Source organism: Parus major, chromosome 2, assembly GCF_001522545.3.
Source record: "Parus major isolate Abel chromosome 2, Parus_major1.1, whole genome shotgun sequence".
Taxonomy (NCBI): domain Eukaryota; kingdom Metazoa; phylum Chordata; class Aves; order Passeriformes; family Paridae; genus Parus; species Parus major.
Genome location: NC_031769.1, coordinates 16,604,028 through 16,621,188, shown reverse-complemented (window position 1 = coordinate 16,621,188; position 17,161 = coordinate 16,604,028). Strand labels below are relative to the sequence as shown.

At 36.7% G+C, this 17,161-nt stretch overlaps 1 protein-coding gene across 1 annotated transcript in view; it reads left to right on the top strand.

Annotated features, from left to right (window-relative positions):
- The window catches only part of GPR158 (G protein-coupled receptor 158), a 185,074-nt gene that overhangs the window by 85,339 nt on the left and 82,574 nt on the right, over positions 1 to 17,161 (top strand). The window lies entirely within an intron of this gene.

Below are 17,161 nucleotides of genomic sequence, written 5' to 3'. Positions count from 1 at the left end.
AAACCTCCAAAAAACCAAAAAAACAACCCCAAAGAAAGCTGAGCAATTTGTGTCTTCCAGTGAAATATACTTGCATTTATAGATGTTCAGCGAAAATCAAGGAAACTGTTAAGTAATTCTGGAAAATCAAACCAATTAATTGTGCACATGTCTAAGGGGACGTGGGGTTTTTAGAAACTTGGGATCGTGAAAGTCTCTGCATTACCACTACTGGGAATGATGTTTGGTTTCAATATATTGGAGACACTAGCTGGAAAATAATTTTGGGAAAGAGAAATCTTTCTGAATAATTCTAGTTCCTCGAGAGTTTAAATGTGATTCTATAGTTAAAGATTCTTATTTTTTTGACTACGGCATGAGTATACTAAGGAGTGTCTGTAAATTGCTGATGCAGTTTTTATGTACTAAGTTAATGAACTTTCTGCTTTTACCTGACTGAAAATCTGGTGACATCTCTTGGAAACTCACTGTTTCCTTAGTAAATGCAGAATATTCTCTGAAACTTCAAATTTTCTAAAAAGATATTAAGTGAAACTGGCATATATTCACTACCTACATTTGGGAAACGTAGGTGTGCACACAGTATGGTACATTATTGAAATTAATAGCTTCATTCACGTTCTATATCTAGATCAGTATTTCCATTTTGATTTTTGGAACACTTGATCCCACAGTTTCCCTGATCCTGCAGTGTCTGTGTTACAAATGCATGCCTTATTTTGAAAGACTTTAATATCCTGCCAGGAAATCACAGAACGAACAGTAACATTCCTTTTTTTTTTCCCCTCTTCTGTTTCTGACAGTGTCTTTGTATTTAATGATATTACATTAAGTGATTCAAATTACTTAATTGTATTCATAAAGTTTTTTGTTATGAAAAGTTTCTTGTAGGCATCTGTTTGGTTGCTTGATATTAACTTAGAAGAAGAACTTCATTACAGTTTTGTGAGGTTTTAATCTGGTAATGTTTATGTCTGGTAATGTCTGTGACATTTTTAATCATAGACGACATCAAGACAAGCATTTCTTGTGAGCAAAAACTATTTCTAGACTTACAAAGTGATATGCAGCTATTGCAAGCTGGGCCTGACTTTTTTTACATACTGAAATGCTGATTGTTTTATAGGAAATATTTCTGTTTTCTCAGAAATAAGTTGAGGAATAGTTTTCACTTTTGCACTTGTACACTTGCATATGTTCTGATATAGGTATCTGCTAGAGTAAAATATGTAACTTTATTAGACATGACACAGAAATCTTGTGTTTCTCAAAACCTGCTAGTCTTGAAAAACACATTTTTACATTTGTGATGATTAGCCATTTCTCCAGAGTAGTCTAAGAGTAAAGAAACACATGGAATCTGAATCTTTAATACCAAAGCAATACTGAAGAGGCATATACACATCTTTCATTGTTTCTGAAGTGTTTTCCAGTCATTAGGAAAAAGTTTGGGCTTATTTTTTTCCAGACTCCCTCTTACCATTAGAAATCATAACATATGAATGAGAATCAGACTTAAAAAAAAAATAAATAAAAATTCCCTGAAAGAAAAATGATGCCTTTGAGACATTGCAGTTCATTCAGTTGACCAGAGGTGGATTCAATTTCAATTTTGGCACCTTACAGGAGAGTTGACTTTTCTCTAAATGTGTGTCTCACAAGGAAAAGGGAAGGAAACATGAGACAAAAGAAATAATATGGTGATTAACAAACCTTTCCATTATGATTGAAGTTTTCAAGGAGTAGAAACTGATAGATTTTTGTTGCTTTTCATGTAATTCAGTTGACTTTTTCTTGGATATTTCTTTAGTGTTCTTTATCTTGTTGGTATAGCATGAAAAATATCTTGTGTGTTTACCATGAAATGAGAAGTTGCATGAAGGGCGAACATACTGAGAACAATGAGTATTTGCAGAAGAAAACTGCTGGTTACATTGGAAAATGACAGAAATTTGGAGTGAAGGAAGAAAACTAGTAGCTTACTATGTAGTCTCTGCCAAGGAGGTAAAATCATGAAAATGAAAGAATACATACTGAAGTATATTCAAAATATCTGCCTTTTTTGAGAATTTCCAACTGTTAGTGAAGCAAACCACAATTAGGTTAGTGTATATGTCTGTGATTAAAGTTGCTGTGTTAAACTGCTCATTTCCATTGTGCTGTGTGGGAGTTAGAGGAGAGCATTTCTTTGGATTCTCTCCCACACGTAACACTACAGTGTTCAAATGGTTGCAAAAATAGTTTTTAATGCAACATTATAACAGAAAAAGCAGTATGCTGCTTTTCAAGAAGCGAGCTTCAAAGTGTTAAAGGGAGGAAAAGATGGGAGTTGAAAATAAAAGATGCTAAATGAAGGCCCTTTCAGTGCTGAAAGGAATGAAGAGTAGATATGTGGCATTTTGATCTGGCTGTTGATCAGTAAAATCAGAAAGTAAATGGGATCAGGTTACCTCTTTAGTAAAAGTGACTGCAGAAGACTTCTCAATGCTTGTGGTAATTACTGCCTTCAAAAAACTAAGGTCCTGTAAAGTTAATGTCTGCCAACAGAAAGCACTTGGGAAGAAACACCCCAGGCACCTTGGCAGTGATATTCTGAGTATAATAATTCACAAAAACAATGATAAAAGTCCATAAGCATCCTTTTGGTTATGATGGAAGTGAAAAGACATTTTTTTGTCTTAAAAGAAAATCTACTTTATCAGTAAGAGCAGATGCAAATCTCTTATAAATGTTATTAAATGATTGTAAGTATTATTATAGGTATTTGTATTATTATTTATATATTATTATTATTATTAGTAGTACTAGTAGTATTTAGGGAAGTGAAAAAATACCTCAGCTATTCAGATCACACTGGTTGCTCTTCTTATGACCAAGCAGTAGTTACAGTGGAAAATTGCCATGGCCTAGTTTTGTCAGCAGTGTGGAATATATGTGAGATCCAAGGCAGCTGCTAAAAGACCAACCAAGGGTTAAAGAGCGCTGCACTGCCACAGAGCATGGCCACAAGAACAGAGACCTTTTGGGCAATTACTGCCAAAGTGTTGCTGACAAAATGTGATGATACAAGTTTGATTTGACATGATCTTTATTACTGACCCTAGGCTGTAATAATAAGACTCTACAGAGAACCTGGTAAATACCAGCTCGTGAGTTCCCACTCAGAGTTTGACAAAATGAATGGTAATAAATAGGCAAAGCCTGTAGCAAGCCAGATGAGTAGCTTTTAAAAGCCAGGCTTCTCTTTAGAGGGACTTCTATAAGTCTCTCAAATTTTAAGTCTCTTCTTCTAGAACTTCTTAAGGTTCCTCTGAAGACTCCTCTTCAGACTTCTGCCTAGAAAACTGCTGAACTATTTAATAAGTGTAATAAGTTTACATTAATAGCTGTAGAGGAGCAAGGGAAGATAGGAAATGTGACATCTGTATTTATAAAGACTCCCTATAATAGTGACAAGAACTGAAGATCAGTAGGTCCAACTTACACGCTTGAAAATTCAGGGTAAAGGTAATAATAGAACTACTGGGTCCCTGGGCATGTGTGGGAAGTGGGATTTTGTGAAAATGTGATGCCCTCCAAATGTATTTGTAGCTCTGTGAAGTGGGGATTATGAACATGAGGGTACTTCTTCCAAGGTCTGCCACCAAAAGCTTTAAAGTTATGGTCTCAAGGGACTAGGTGAGCTGCACTATTTGTAGGTAACCAAGGGGTGGCAGAAGAATAGACAGGGCAGGAAATACAGTATAAAATCATGTACAGCAGTGAGATGTTGATGTGCAAACATAGATATCTTCAAAGTTCTTCTTAGGGTATCATTAGAGAGATTAAAGATCAGTAGGTCTCCCAAATGTTCACAGGATCTCTCAGATGTTTTTTAGAAATTGAGTAGTTGCATGACACAACTTTTAGTTGTTTTATGTCACTCATTGGCAAAGAAGAGTATCAGAGGTCACAAACTATAAAGCAATTCAAATAGGAAGGAATCACAGAGGAGATATATATATATATATACTTATATATTTCTAGGGTGTTTAAACACAGTGATTTTGGTGAAAAAATCTGGTGCTGCAAGGCCATAATTTTATTGTTGGAAACTTGGAGGATAGGTCAGGAAGAACCAGTCCCAGCTTCTTTAATAATGCAGCACAGGCTGTGAAGTGAGGTAGGACACAAGGGTCTAAATCAGAATATCTTTTGTTATCTTGGCAAAGAGTCATTAAGCTAGATTTCATGTCTGTTCTTGAAAACCTTGTAGTTATTAATGTAGACTTGCACATTTGATAAAACAAAATTCAGCTTGTTCATCCAAAACACAGTTGATCCAAACTACTGGTACCACCGACCAATCTTCAAAGTAGTGACTTCAAGCAGTGGTTGGAATTGGCCAAAAGAACAAAATGGAATGGCAAAAAGAAACTGTGACAAAGCTCCAATCAATGCTGTGGAATTCATTTGAGGCTTTGTCAAACAAAGTGACTGAAAGTGACTCAGCAGCCCTGAGATCAGCTCAGCAGTAATGTTATTAAACTGCAAGAGTCATAACTGGAGAAAGTCACAGGCAGAAAAAGGTGGCCCTTTGCCAACAGAAGGAAGAACTCCAAAACGATAGGAACAGAAATAATTTGGAAGGAGGCACAGAAGGAGTAGAAGAAGCTAAACCACTAGTGAAAAGCTTTGTAGGGAAAGACAGAAGATGAAAAATATAACAGATAAAGAGGATATGCTACTGCTATAATGGGAAAAGACAAAGCGTTTCAGCAGGAGAGTAGATGGGGAAATAGGCCAAACAAAGAGGAAAGAGGAAAAATAATTCATAGCTGATACAGAAGGGAAATCAGAAGTGTGGATCACTTCAAAGAAGTCTTTGCTGTGGACAGCCCTTGTGCCAATCAGTAGTGAAAGCTGGAAGCCATGAACTTGGTATTGACACAAGGTGCAAGAGGCTCAAAAACTCCAGGGAGATGAAAATTTGTGAAATCCCATCAGAAAAGCTGACAGCACCTGACTGCACCAGTTTAATTCCACTGAGGGAATTGTGTAGTGAAGCCTGGGAAAAAGAGATCTTTCCTCAATAGTGAAAATGTGGGAATTCTATTTTGACTGCTCTGACAGTGATTTTCTTGAATCTGACCTGGGAAGATGGTGAGGCTTCTGCAGTGTCAGAGAAGTAAAGGGACACTGGATGCAGAACAAGGAACAGGCTCAGTGCTGTTGATGGTCATGTTATGTGTCTTAGCAATGACAGAGGAATCTGTAAAGGCTGTAAGGCTCCTCTTATTTCCTTGGTTTTCAAAGGTTTTGACAGAGTTTGGGTATCAGAAGATTTTGAGAACAACTTTCAGCCTTACCAAGTCAGATTTTCATGGCTGTGTACATTAGAGAATGTATAAAGCATTCTCTAAATTGAACAAGTAAGGAACAAAACAGCTCAAGGTGATACTAGCAAACATCTTTATGTGCTGTGGCATTATTATTGATTTAATAATGCAAACATCAGGACAAAAAACACATCCAAAAAGAATGAGGCTAAGCTAACAAAAGCTGTTAGACAAGGGCAGAAATCATGGATATTAAAACAAATATTCTCAAAAATGAGAAGCTGAACAATGATTTTGTGAGAAAAAGGCATCAACAAAATAGGAGAATTCGTCTGTATGAGGAGTGCTGTGTGGACCAAGGGAGAGCTCAAACAGGGAGTGACCAACTGCAGCACTGATTACATGCAGTGCAAGGGTGGCAAAGCTACTGGAAAGAAGCTGAACATTTAAATAACTATGAATAAAAATCAGATTTTTTTTTTTTAAATTTCAGACTTAACATAGGGCTAGAAAACTATCAGAGCCTTAAAGAGAAAGCCAGTTGCGTTGTAATCATGTTTGTAAAAGTACTGGACTGTGGAAGGACATTACCTGCAAAGAACATAAAAGGCTCATCAGTTATCAGGCTGCCGTTTTCAAGTGAATTGGAAGAGCTGAAAACAACTGACCTTCGCATAGCAGCCTACCACCTCAAACAGGGAGCTCTCAGGTAGAATACAACCGCTGTGAGGAATTGTAAGTGTCCTTAAGAAATGCCAAGAACCTCTACTGGCAAAGGGAACAGAGAAGTTGATCTCAGCCATAGAGTGGAAGAGACTAATTGCTCCTTTGCAATGAAGGAGAGATGAGAGTGGGCCAGCTTTGACTCATGCTAGGGAGTTTGCTGGGAGTTCTCGTTCAGATCAGTGCTAAAGGCTTCAGAGTAGTTGCACTAAAGCCAAACTGCTTTGCCCTCATCTCACCACCTTGCAGTGCTGCCAGGTTCTGACAGTAGGGGAACAGAGAGCGAGCATGGGGATCTGTTCTTTCCATCTTGCTGTGGCCAGCATCTCTGGATGTAAATCCAGCACATCAAGGTAAAATTGGTACCAAGTGAGCACACTTTGAAGAGGTGATTTGCAGCTCTGAAAAATAATGGAAAAAATGCTTAGAGTTCAGCAGAGTAATTTGGTATTGTCATATGGCATTAACAATGATGAAGGACTGTGACAGAGCACATTGGAATGAAGGGCTTTGCCCTGTTCAAGACCCTTTCCAATTGCAAATATTGGAAATTTTTAACTAAATTATGTTTTATTGTACTGGTCTTCTCCACCCCTACCTTCTCCAACCCCCACTTTAATGAACATTCAGGAACTGTTGGAAATACAGAAATACAAATACTTTCAATGAGAGGAGGACAATATGCATCTTGAACACTGATCAAGATAAATACAGCTAACATACAGCTAACATCAACAGGAATAAATAATTTTCACTCTCTTGAGGGAAATGTGGCAAATAATAGCTACAGAGTGGTTTTTATTCTGTCAAATACAGATTTTCAGTTTGGAGTTCAGGGTGGCTAGGTACACTCTGCCACCAATATCCCATTTTTTTATTTAGTGTAAATATATTTAAGTGTTCTGCTAAATACAATTTCAAAACTGTGAAGATAGTCCCTAAGCAATGCAATTTTAAGCACTGCACAGAACTGCACATAGATGGAAAGGCAACATGCAAATTTGTGCTGTAGTTTTCCCTTTCTAATATTGAAAAATCTAGAATGTCTTTTCTCTCTTACTGCTGCTGTGATAAGATACAGTAATTCAGAATGAGGTAATCACAGGCTATTGATGTGTGATACGTCTTTAAATATTAAAGCATGCTGGCTTTGCAAACATACCTCTTTTTCTAATGTAAATCAGCCAATCCTTTTTTCCTTTTTTTGACTCCACAGTGGCATCTTGATGTGCTTATGCCTGGATGGCTTTCATCTTTGGTGCACATTCTGCTTTTTTCTCCCTAGACAACAATTTCTGACATTTCAGCTGAAGTGGAAACTTGATAGAGGGAAGAGATCTTGCGCAGATGGAGCAGCTGCCCTTACATGCTGTGTTGGTGGGCATACCTGATAGTTCACTCAAAATATACACATTCTGTGCAGTGCATTAGATACCCTTCCTTCACCCTATCCTAGGGTGAGAACCTAGTTTCTTGTGATTCCTCAGGAAGTGTGTTGTAGTCTTCGGGTGTGCAAGTTTAAAGAAATTGCCGATGTTGTTTTCGAAACTGTTGTTTTTAGTGGAATTCTCACTTCCTTTATTTGCATAAATAAAGTCCCCTTCCCATTTTTCTGTGTAGTTCAGATGTGCCTTTAGGGGTGCTGTACTTTCTTAACTCCCAGATAAATAATTTAAGAGTGCCATATGGGCAGTGTAAGAAGTGGAGGGGCTGTTAGCCTGCAGCAACAGTTGAGTCTCAGGGAGGATGGACTGGCTGCTGGAGTTCCCAAAGGCAGCAGGCATTGGTAGGCATGGCTGCAATGTTTGCAGGGTGTTGTGTGTATTCAATTCATAAGGCCAAAGGTTTCACATGAGTAATCTGTATTTGCATTCTAATACACAGTTTAGAGGCATCAAGTACTTGTGAATAGAAGAATAAACTATAGGCCTAATGAATACAAAAGTGTGAAGAAAATAAAGGTCTAGAAATGAAATATGTTCATTGATTTCAGTTCAGCCTCATAAAAACAGCTAATGGGAAGAGCAGGGTGGTAGGAAGCAAAAAATGTGCTCTAGATACAGTCTACTCCTAATGGACAAGGTAGGTCATAAAAATAACTTTTCATCAATACTCAGCAGTAGCTCTAAGGATTCAAAAGCTGCAATCTTCTCTGTATAATTTTACATTAAGCCAATGCTTGTCTCTACAAAGTTGAATTGCACAACAAATTAAGGGAATCATCTGGAAAACATTCTTGGTTTTTCAAGGAATGCACTGCCTTCGAAGTGATGTCAATCAGCCATGGCTTGTGACACATTTGCTCCACTTTGACACTGAAAATGATTCCTGGCCTTTGCTATCTTAATCTTAATGTCTTGCTGTATAATGTGAATAATTTTTACCCTCTGTTCTATCAGTACTCCACAAACTCTGCAATACAGAGTCCCAGAAGTCAAACAAATGGAGCTGGTAGTGCACTTGCAGTGTAAAGGTGCTGGTTATAGCTGTCACCAAAGAAAAAGCTGTAGTTGCCTTAAAGGCCTATGTTCACTTAATTCTATTACACTATGATTTCATTTTAAAAATAAATTATGAAAAATTAAGTAATTGAATTCTTGAATTCCAGCAAATATTTTCCAACAATTACAACTATTACAGCATAGAAAAAAATTTCCCAAAGTTGTTTCAGAGTCACAAATTAAACTGAGCAAACTGCTAAGATTTTTGCTTGTCACTCTGGGATTCCTGCTGAGTCTTGTACTTATAGCCTTTACAGGTTATCTGAGTAGACTGAACAGTCTGTCACATGATGATTAGCTGTCCCCACCGATTCTTTGATGCAGTAACTGCAGGACAGTTGCATTTATCTGAAGTTTAATTTGAGTTCCTGAATGGGCATTTACAGATTTGCTAGGAAGAGACTTCCTATCATGTCAGCAGAATAATGGCGACATTATTTATTTATTCTGCTATTTGTCTTGGAGTTGTATCCTGCTGTGAGCCTTGTACAATCGATAGCAATAGCAAAGACCCTGGTAGCTTGCATGAGGTCTTTGGCACACCTCCCTCTCCAAGAGAAGACTTCTGTCTGAAACAGACCTTTTTGTTTTAAGGGTCTAATAGCAAGACCACATTTTGATGTTGAAAAACCAGTTTAACTAAGGAGAAGTTCTTACAAAGATGAGAAAACAGGGGTTTTTTTAAGTTTTACCTAGAGAGAAGAAATAAGTAACATAAATTAAGAAACAGGGAAAGTAAACACCAGAAAAAAATGTAGCATGAGAGCTTTCAAATAGTAGAAATAACACTGTATTGGAAACCTCATTCTAGGAAAAGTCTTGCATTTTTTACTACATGTTTGTAACTGCAAAACTTTTAGTTAATGGTAGAATGTTCAGAGAAACTTCATGCTGTTTTTGATATTTTGGTTGTTTGGTTGGTTTTGGCTATATCATGTGGTACAATCTGAATACAGATCACTGAGACTAAAACATATTCCTGTTCTTCATTATTTTTTTCATCTCTTTGGGTAAAAGTTGAAGGTTTTTAGGAGCAGGCTCATGCTGTCTGCTTCTCATTAGGACTTTGTGCTATGAACACAGTCACTTTGCTTTTTGCCTTCTTGTCCCAGCCATGCTTCCCCCTGTCTGGAATAAAACCGTAACATTTTTCTCTGACATCTTCTCATCAACTTCAGTACAGCAGAAAAGATCTCCTTGATCTCCGCCTGCTTCCCTCTAGGACATCTCAGCTACTGCTTTCATAGTTACTGTAGCAACCTGCTTGTTACCAAACGTCATTTTGGGCTCTGGAGCTCACTGTGCCTCTGGCTATGTCTAAGCCTTGCTCAACTCCTTCTGAGCTCCCTTTTAAGAAATGTTTTCTGCTAGTCAGCAGCCCTAAGTTTATTGTCTCATCTTGGTGTCTTGTATCTTGAGTGTTGCAGTGTCCTTTCAGCTGGCTGTGGCAGATGCAGTCACAGCCTGCTCCTGTCTGTTCGAAATGATGCTGCACATGATTTACTGCTCTGACACTTCCTGTTGTCCTCCTTGCATCTCCCTCTTGACATTGTACCTGAGCTGTATAGCTCTGGATTTTTCAATTCCCACATGAGCTTTTTTCTGTCTCCTAATGCAATTTCTTTGATGTACAAGTGTCAACACCAGCCTCATCTTGGTTCCTCTTCCAAAAAACACCCCTTGTTCCCTTCATGCTTTCCTCATGCTTGGTGGAGGCTTTTTTAGATCATCCCCTGCTCTCTATATCATGTCTTCAGATTCAAGTGTTGAAAAGTATGTGACTTAGAGTGGGATAATGATAGGCTGGGACTACTAATTGCTAGTTTGGAAATGTGATATTGCCTTGTTGTTCCATTGTTCTTCTCATCTGCCCTTATCCATATACTGTCCCTTGTCTTAAACTCTTAACTTTGTGCAGATAGCACAGACATTTTCACTTTTTTCTTGTGCAGGGTCTGCACTGATCTGAGGCTTCCCTGGGGCTGGGCCTTCCTTGCATAGGAGTATTTCCTTCAAAGACAAATATGCTTTTATTTCCAGTGAAACCTACATTCCATATGCTAAACTTAATGAGAGATTACTTAGCTTAATAAATTCTGAAGAGCTCAAAAATTTTACCATTTTTGAGATTAGGATTTCTCAGATGCAGGTATTCATTTGGACTGGTTTAGCACTTGGCTCTTGTAAAGTAAAAGTGAATAAAATAAACTGACGTTGGATTTAAAACCTTCAGAATTATGAGGTTTTTATTGATCTGAAATTAATATAATGATTTTCATCTTAGTTAATTTGCCTTCTAAGTCATGAAAATAATGAGATTTTTTTTTTACCTTAATCAGATTTATTCTAACACTTCTCACATCATTTTCAGTTTGTTTCCTCTGAGAAGTCATGAATCTTGAACTTTGCAGTCAGGTTGGTTTTTTATCTTTTTACCATAAACTATTCATTTCTGTGTGATTGAACTACAATTTATACAGACAATTTCAGTGAGCTGTGGTTTATCTTCCGTAATAGGTGAGGTCATGTTGAATAAGAAAGCTGAAATTTAGTTCAGACATTCTGAAGCTATTTGTAAACTAAATAGAGGAACATACTGAGCCTCACCTCCTGCTACTGAAAGTTGGTTTCCTATTTCATCAGACTTTTTGTGTATTCAATTTAATCTCTTGGTGATCAGGCAACTATCAATATTAGAATGCATTTTATTCTTGAAAATAATGTCTTTGGATCTTCATTTAATTTTTGTGTTAATTGAATGCATAACCTAGTGAAACAGACACCTCAAGTGATCCAGATTTTTGATGACTATCATTGTACATATTCATCTTTTATATTAACCATAAAGCTGTGCATAGACTGAAATTGAACTTAGGTGTTTACCTCATTACTGATTTCCTTTCATGTATATATTCACCACTATTGCATGAGAAGCAGGGATCTTGGTCTAAGCAATATGTCCCCAAGGAAGGAATTTCTGCCCTTATAGGAAAAGATGTCCCTGGGACATTAACCATTTCTATTGTGAGGGTTCTTCACCAGCAAATACCGTTTTCTCAAATATCTGTCTTGTAGGTGGTGTAGTGCAACTTAGATGAAGCAATGCCCATGTTTCTAAATGCAGAACATCTTACCTTCATCATGATTTATCACAACAGATTTCATTACTTCTGTCAAAGAAAGGATCGAGGGCCACATTAATTGAAAAATAAAATATTTGTGGATTTCTTGGATGCCTGACATCTTGTGTACTTTTGAAAAAAAATTGCTTTATGATTGATGGCCTTTGTTTTCCCTGACTTTTTTTTCAAGTTAAAAGTAAATGTAATAATTATATTCTGTTTGAGCTCAGCTATAACTAGTAATAGAAAAAAAAAAATTCATCTCCATGTAAGTATTCTTCAAAGGCTTGAAAGGGGAATGAAAGAACATGATGATTATATTTATTAATGGTTTAGGAATACTGCACAAAACCTGCAAATGGCAGAAAATTCTGACGATTTGTCAATACGTTTTAAGTGGCAGCCCATAATTGTAGGCCTATCTTTAGAAAATTGGGGTTTGCTGTGAATATTTCTGTATGTGCAATCTGTATTCTAATAGGAGGCTATGATTCAAATAGGTTAAAAGTATTTGTTAGTGTTTTGAAAGGTTGAGCAGGACACATGATTTCCTCTTCATTATTTTACAGAAAAATTTTCTAAGGAGGTAAAACTCCTTCCCCCTTGAATTGAATAGTTTTTCCTGCAGTTAGATGGGAATGAGTTGCTTGAATTTTGTACCTCAACCAACAATAATAAAATTAAAGCAAAGCCTTGCTACAGAATTCAACATTTGTATTTTCATGGGTAGCAGTCCTAATAAGTCCCTGAATTTATTATAAAGAAAATAAATAACTTATGACACTACAGTTACAGTGTACTAACTGAGAATTCAGAGGACTCCTTCCAGTTGCTTTTGTGCCCATTCTTTAGTCCCCACTATTGCTCTTCCAGGTGTGAATAACATTAGGATAACCATCACTATGAAATGTAGTTCCACTCTTTTCTGCAACTCTTGATATCGGTGTCTGGGAACTGGCAACTTCTGTCCCATAACAGAAGAGCCAAACATCTTGTTGTTGCTCAGCCTCAGGCACAGAAAGAGGAATCTCTGCTTTCCATTTCTTAAAAGTCAACTTTAATTGAGATAAAGTTCCTGAAAATTAGCACTTCAGTTTTTCCACACTGCTCTTCTCTCTCTCTTTTAAGGAAGACAGCAGTGTCTTTGTGGTTGGGAAAAGGTATATGGGATAAGAGGAAAAGAGTTCAGTGGGCTTTAGAAAAACAGCACATGGAAATCAAGACAAAAATATAGTCATACTGGAAAAAAAATTATTTGTTGGGAAGGTGTATTTTAGTAAGAAAAGAAACTGGTAATAAAACATTTCAACCAGCTCCACTTCAGAACATGTGTTTTCAACTTGACAAAAATCTCTTCTCACTTCTGTCATTTAATGAAAAATAATTTAAAATAAAAAATAACAAATAATAAATATTTATATATATATACTATATAAATATAAATAAATAATATATATAATAAATATTCTAAAATAATTTAAAATAAAGAACCACCTGTACCAGGAATAAAAATAATTTGAATAGGAAGAGTTTTCAGAGAAGTAAGAGACAGATTTGGGAATATAGTCCTGTAAAGTCTCATCACATCTCCCATGTCCTCATGTGCAGAGTGGGGTGGATCTTCCAAACCTGCACCACAAGGGTCCTCCTGGGAGCACTGAGAGTGAGCACACTGCCTTCACATCGACCTTTAGCTACTCTTTTTGTTTCACTTCTTTTGAGACAATTTGCATGGTAATTCTTCTAGTCACTTCTGTTGGGGTCAGAGGCACAGAAAATAGGCCTATATATCTGTGGTGCCTGGCTCTGACACCCAGGAGAGCACTGAGCTTAGCCTAAAACCATGGAGGCAGCTTTTAAAGTTAAGAAACTAAAAGTGTGACTGTGCAAGTTAGAGTTTTTTTTAAGTTACTGGGTGAGAAGGTTTAAGTTTAGGGTTTAAGCTATATTAGTGAATAACAGACAACATGGAGGATTTAGGGAATTGTCCCTTTCTCCTTCTTCCTTCATCTTCTTCTTTTAAGGGTTTTTGGGTAGTAATGAGTGTTTGGATAAGGAACTCAGTGGTGTAGCACACAGGTGTCAAGTCATTGGGTCACTAAAAGAAATAATTTACTTGGCATTTGATTATTGGAGAGATAGACACATAAAGACGTTGGAGAGAGTCTTTGTCCTCCATTTTGCACCTTTCTATCTTAGCCCCTTGTACTCTGTATATATGTAATATAGGTAAGGAAAGAGTAAACAGCAGAGCCCGAACACAGGAAAACTGCTTCTCTCTCATCAATCTCAGTCCTGGGGAAAAAGAACCCAACCACCAGTTGGTTGTGACCAGTGACAACTTCAAATATATCAGCTTAGCACAGCAGAGCAAACCTGTGCCCATTCTCTATATTTCCTTGCTTCTCTACCATTCAGTCACATATGAATATGTACTTTCCAGTTACATGTGGAGTATAGATACACTTTCAGTTTAATAAATATGAGTATTCAAAGTTGAGATCAAAGAAGTTTATCTGAATTTTTTTCTCTAATACAATTTTTTCTATTATATATACAAATTATAAATGTAAAAATAATTACATATAATAAAAGTTTTATATATAAAATAACTTTTTTTTTTTTTTTTTTTTTTTTTTTTTTTTTTTTTTTTTTTTTTGCTGATATGCTTTATTTATCTGAAAGGCATTTCACATTCTGGTGAAACCACATTTGTAAAACAAAATTTTCTGTAAATCACAACCCTCCTTGGTCATTCTTCATATTACAGAAGTGGCAGAAGTGTTTAACAAAAGTGAAAAATATGAAAATATGCCAGCCTTCTCCCCTCACTAGGTTTCTATGGTACCATGCTCATTTAATACAGAGTGACATGTGGCCCTGGAGGAACCTGCAGTCTTCCTGGACTGACACCAAAAGTCTACAGTTCAGTTAATTCAGTATTACACAATGTAACTGATACAGGATGACTTTAATTTTATTTTGGCTTTTATAATTAATTTTTTTTCTTCACTATGAAAATACTTTAACACTTATATCACTGATTTATGTGATGACATTCATTAATTCAGTGCTAATTAATGCTGTTGTATTTCCTGGATTGCTTAGGACCACAGACAGTTGAAATGCAGTATCTTCTGTGCTTGTTTTGTTATACTTGATGCAACTTGGGCAGCTAGACTTTTTAAAATTTCCCTTGTGCAAATAATTATTTAATATTTATTTATGACCCTTTAGCAGTGGCCAAGAGGCACGTATGACTTTGTTAACAGGATTTTTCACAGAAATGGTGTTACTTTCTGAAATTCAAGGATAAGGAATGACTGTTTATCTCAAATGCTACTAATGATGCCCAGATAGAATGGGTGGATGGAAGACTGAGCAAATCCCAAGGCATAAATCAGTCTTTCACAAACAATGGTTTTTGCAGACCTGGAAAGGTGAACGGTATAGGTAGCTAAGTATGGAAGTTAGTATGAAGCTAAAAACAAAATAAATTGCAGCATTACATAGGTGTCAGCAGTGTGTAACCAGTGAGTGAGACAAGGAAATCCAGAAAGGACAGTTCTACTGACACCAGTAAGTAACAGCAGAAATTAAACCCTGAATGGGAAATGGACATACAGACAAAGTGGCAATAAACAGACTGAACACAATACGAACAGCCAGAAAAATAAGGAAAAACAAAATAAATCCAAACAAGGAAGACAGATGCAAAACACCCCAAACAGCTATTAAAAAAGAAAAAGAAAAAAACACAAATATTACACCCAAGTGGAAGAAATTCCCACTGCATGTAATTTCAGGGTTGTCCCCTAAAACACCCTAATTGATGTGAACTCCATTGGAGAATTTTATTTGTGCAGCCTGTATAGGTGGACATCGGCTGGTGGAGACTTTGGGCTAACATGGATTTCCTTTCTTCTGTTTACTTTCTTCAAGGAGCAAGGGCTTTTTTTCCTGAGGTGTGTGGGTATATTCACTGCTGTGTGTCTTGCAGTTGCCCATAAAGTGAAGCATTTGTTCCTGCCCCCAGCCATGCCTTAGGGACTCATATTTGCAAAGTCTGTACAGTGGAAGATTAAGCTTTTGCTGGAAAACCTATTATTCTCAGACTTCTGGAAATATCTGTATATCTAATAAATATTTTTAGTAAATTAATTTTGAAGCATTCTGCTTTAGTTTGGTTTTCTTATCTTTAGTTAATCCCTGCTATTAATGTTTCAGTGCTGGATAATTTTTTCTTCCTGGACTTCATGGGCTATAGTGGTCATTATTGAAGAAAAAAAAACAACTTTAAAATCAAGTGTTAAAATATCTCTTTTTCTTTGCAGTAGAGAAAACCAACAGTTTCAAAAATGTAGTTTAGGAAAATGCTTACACTTCAATTTCCAACCTGTTTTTCTTTTCTCTATACTTATGTAAAAATAGTTGTACTATCTTGTATTTGAAGTTTTGAGCTTTTCTTCATCATTGTGGATAACACTCATCCCTGCTGGAGTGTCTATTCCATTTGCCAAGGAATCCTGTATAGAAGAGCAGTGATACCTGTAAACATTACAGATTAAAACCATTCTCCTGGTACCAAAGACTGAGGTGAAATTACAGCCAAAACCTGGATTCAAGCCCATTTTGAATTCCAGCGTTGCTCTGTAAGCCACACTTCTTTTAGGGCAGGAGGTAGAAATGCAGAGATAGAATATGCAGAGAACAGTCCCTACCAGAACACAGGTGAGAAGAAAATCATGGGATAGTTTATTGTTATGAAGAAGAGCTGGAAATGCTGCAGCTCTTTGCTCCATCAGGTTATCTTATGATCATGCTGCCCAGAAACAAGCTTGATAAGAAAAGACTGATCAGGATGTGAAAAACTTGTTCAGAAAAGAATGTCCACATGGGACTTGAATGGACTTCAGAAGTTTTAGTTAATTTCCATCTTCTCTATATGAAGCTCGTTTCAGTTGCTGTGTTGGTCATTCTGGTATATAGAGATTCATTGTACATAATAAGAAAAAAAAATACTCTTTAGTGGTTTGAGTATTGCTCAGACATGAAAGACATGAGCTCATTGACCTCTGCCAAAGCCTTGTATGATGGTGGAGCCTCTCGTGGACGGGAGGGCACTGGCATGATAGAAAACATTATCCCACCTCTCAAGACTTTATTGGCTTATTCCCTTATCTGGCTCAAACCCAGCTTCTTGCTAAACAAAGATTGATTAGTCATTGGCATCCTCTGTGCTCACAGGCTCTGCACCTGGGCTGTGCCTTGCACATATCAGCAAAAGCACCCCTGCTTTTGAAGTTGTCAATTCTTTGAGTCATTAACCCTTAACATTTCAGTTTCTTACAAGTGTTGATGTTTTGTCTTTAAGATAAGGCACAGTTCCACTGTACATAAATCACCAAACTTATTGGAACACACTTTGTATTAGAAAAAATAATTTTTATTTTTTTAAAATTTTTTTTATTTTAAGATTTAAGAAAACCATGTTGGT